The following is a 3,918-nucleotide window of genomic DNA, read 5'->3' as shown; positions in this document are numbered from 1 at the left end:
GCTTATAGCAGAAGTAAGGAGTATGCAAGTCTAGTTGTTAGGAGCGAGGACTTCATCTTTTAATAGAAGAAACATTCTCAAGTACAGTCCAGTGCTTTGGCTTAGGAGTAATAGCCCTAAAAGAAGCAGTTAATGGTAGTCGACATCGATTTAGTTACCATAGCCCTAGTCTTTTAGCGGACTCAAGGTGACTTCTAACCAGGAGTTTCTCAGAGCACACAATAAAGAGTGTCGTTGGCTACTCTGATTTTGGGGTAATCTTAATAGTCTGTTAGCCTATGTCAGATAGTTACAAGTAAGAGATGGTAATCAGTTAGTGAGTGGTGTTGGTAGGCAAAACAGTGCCTTTGTCAGCTTAGAAACAATTTCCTCGATAAGCGCTATAGAAGAATGAAGAAGCCTATACCTGATAGGTGAGAGGCTCTAACGTGGGAAGAGCCCAAATACACGAGCAAGAGTTTAACCATTTTATTTATTAAAAAACCTTAATGAAGGAAGCCTTTTTTCCACCGAAACCATAGAATCATGCTTTGCCTGGCTGCAGTAGCAGACACGCAAGCATCAACTCACCCTTTCGAATAAAGATGAGCAAACCCAAGCTTATCACTGCTTGCTTCTCAAGTGAAGGATAAGATCTTAGCCTACTCAGCTCACATGATTGAAGGAGATACCCCGTCCTAACTCATATCTTCCTTCCTCTGGGACATTGGTGCACTTGCAAATTACTCCTATCCGCTTGTAGAGAGTCTTTCTCCGACCTTTGAAGTTGAACACTTTCTCAATTATGAGCTGGAAAGTGAGTCTGAAGCGAGTTGGTATGGTCTAGGGCTTCCAATTTATAGGCTATGAGAAGGCCTTCCAACTCTTTCATAATCGTTTGAAGAAATGGCCGAAGAGGGACCGGTTGGAGAGTAAAAAATAGTAAAGTCTATTGGTAGGTAGGCTTAAATTGCTGAGGGTTCCAAACCTTAAGGATTTTCTAAAGCAAAGAATTAAAACAAGTAAGAATGTACCAACCTTCTTTAGCTAACATGGCAAGGTTTAAGGCTTTTAGATCCTTGAAACCAAGACCCCAGTTTTGGGGTAACACAATTTCTCCTAAGAAATCCAGTGCATTTTCCACCTTTATCTCCCTTCCCCCTCCGAAATTGGACATGAGAGAGTTTAACTCCTGAACGAGCCCATTCGAAAGTCTAAAATAGCTCATTGCATATACAAGGATAGCTTGAGCTACAATTTTCAAAAGCACTTCCTTACCGACTTTAGATAACAACTTTCCTTGCCCACCAACCTTACCTTTTGTCTCTGTTTATTCGCACAGTACCTAGTCAACTGAAGATTTATACATCTAGCTATCTTTAGCTTTTCCCTATCGTTTAAATCTAGTATATAAAAAGTAGCTTAGCATCCTCCAGATGCACCAGTGCTAGAAAAAGAAGGCTCTAACAAGACCTATCATTATTTAATAGGTCAATAGGGATATCTTCTTAACACAGTACTGGAATACTGAGATCATCAAATCAAGGAGCTTTCTTTCAATAGTGAACAAGCTCAATCTCTTTCATTACAAGATTGGAATTGAATCAAGATGATTGATCCTCTTGCCATTGATTGGGTGAGATCGTGATGGTAAATGGCTATTGAATGGATTTCACTAATAGATATAATGAGATCAGACTTAATCGATCAAGATCACCTGCTATTAGGAAAAAATGGTTTACTTGTTTTCCCATATGATGAGCTAAAATAATTTAATGATTAAAATGAGACTGATCAACGCTATGTGATAGCTACTTGTGGTCTTCCTAACAAATGGATCCAGGTTATACAGTTTGGTCTTTGATGGCTTGAATTGACTAAGTCCATTGATCTGGTAGGCTAGGCTAAGAGATCGAAAAAGATGGGCTAGGATGGGGTCAGAAGATGGTCCCTACGATCATACCTCTCTTCATCTAATAGCATAGGACGGTGGGCAAGAATCAGACTATAGAGAAGGTTTATTTTTTCAATGATCAATCAGAAGAGATATACTAATAGTAGGAATGTAAAATGAACTAGACAGCATCATCGTATGTGGAAGGATAAAGATGAGAAAGAATCACATTCCTCTGTCAAATATAATATAAGTAGAGTAAAGTTGAGTAGATAAACTGAATCAGTATGGTTCGCTTGGTTGTAGTCTCAGTCTGCTTTCCCTACTTTGGTCTTCAATCCCCTGGAGCTGCTAGCAAGCATCCCTCTTTACTTTCTTTGAAGCGTGCATTGATGACATAGATGACTTTGTTAAGGAAAGCTGCTTTCAAAGTGCTCATCTCTTCATTCTCCTCCTTCTCTAATGTGAATATCCCATTCTTGGTTCTTAAAGATATGTCTCCTATCCTTTCTATGTTAGCATCTCCAATCTCATCTATTGGTTGGAGCTCTCTTTGGGAAAGAGTCTAAAGTAGAGCGTGAAGCTGGAAAGCCAAGAAGTTTAGTGAAATCCCCCAAATGGAAAGTAAGTACTCATTGTCGGGATAGAAAGTTGCTCTTCAACCACTTATTTAAGTGCTATGCACCTAAGCTCAGTCTTTCTGGCAGCTATCTTGCTAAACCTAGATTCTTGCTAAAGAGTTCCTTTTTCTTCTTTTCTCTCTTTATGCTGAAATTGTCTTCTATCGACATCATCTGCTTACTCTTATTGTACACTCTTCTTACCCAAAATCATTCCTAAATCATCTGGTACTTTGTCCGCTCTCCCTTTCCTGGTGAAGGAGAGAGAGTTTGACAAGCTGATGCAGCTAAGAAAAAAAGTCTCGTTGAAAGCAGGAACGAAGATTGTGACGACTATTTGAACTAGTTTCAAAGGTTGATTAACCCTTGGGCTTAGGATTGAATCTAGCTAGGGCACCCTCGTAAGGCGTAGGGTAGGAATTTGAAACTTGAGGCCTCTCCTCATCTAGTTCTTTCGTTACGCCAAGAAGAAAGATTATATATATGTCCAATCTCTAATGATGGTGGGACCAACCAAGATGTATGTCGTCCAACCTAACCTCAGACTCCCGAACTATTTGACTCTCTAGCTATAGTTATTTATGTGGTATTCCAAGATTGAAGAGATCGAATTCTTCCCGAGAACACACGAAAGAAAGATATGAACTAGGTAAATAGAAATGGAAAAGAGATGTTTCCAATTCATCAAAATTATAATAAGCTTTTTCTACATCCATATGATCTACTAAAGTAGATCGGTATTGACCACATAATAAAAGTAGATCTTGGTCCATGGAGTCCCAAGAAGGTAAGAACTCTAACCTGTCTGATGCTTCTTCGGCTAAATATAATATGCAAGTGGGACCTGCACTATGAGCAAGCTATGCGAAAAATCACTTCTTTTTTCGAGTTCCAAAATAACTTGGGTGAAATAGGGTTCTATAGGAAAACCATGGATTTCTTAGTTTTCACCATTGGCTACTAGTTGAGCCACTGGAATGGAATGAGATAAGAATCTTTGTAGATCTTTCTTCTCCACTTACTCGTAATAGGCTTTTCTTCTGTAGAATACTTCTTTCAAATGGCATAATTGTCCGATTTCTTCCTAGATCTTCAAAGAAAACTTACTCCTCCTATTCCTCCTTCTCCTTTAGGATAGGATTGTCGTTGGTCCTTCTTTCATTAATGATGTCACCATTTTCTAGTAGTTGTAGTTTGCACAAACACGCGAGGGACTATCCTTTCTATTGCTTGCCCTTTCTTTTCACTCTCAAAGGGTCTCTCTCTTCTATAAAGCGGAGCAAAGCTCATGGCACTGAAGTGAAGAAAGCTCAATAAACACATAGGAACACGATGCAGGGCATAGCATAAATGAAAGCGCCGATCATTTCATAAAACATATATTCTTGACCTTTCTTAATGCTTTTTTTTGGGTGACTCACCAAC

The 3,918-nt window shown here is 39.1% G+C and overlaps 1 pseudogene; it reads right to left on the bottom strand.

Moving 5' to 3' along the window:
• Positions 1 to 3,068: 3,068 nt before the first annotated feature.
• On the bottom strand, positions 3,069 to 3,607 carry LOC111368189 (annotated as a pseudogene).
• Between the last annotated feature and the right edge of the window lie 311 nt (positions 3,608 to 3,918).

This window comes from Olea europaea, chromosome 1, assembly GCF_002742605.1.
Source record: "Olea europaea var. sylvestris chromosome 1, O_europaea_v1, whole genome shotgun sequence".
Taxonomy (NCBI): domain Eukaryota; kingdom Viridiplantae; phylum Streptophyta; class Magnoliopsida; order Lamiales; family Oleaceae; genus Olea; species Olea europaea.
Note: the sequence above shows the minus strand (reverse complement) of the source record. Positions and strands in the feature narration are given on the sequence as shown.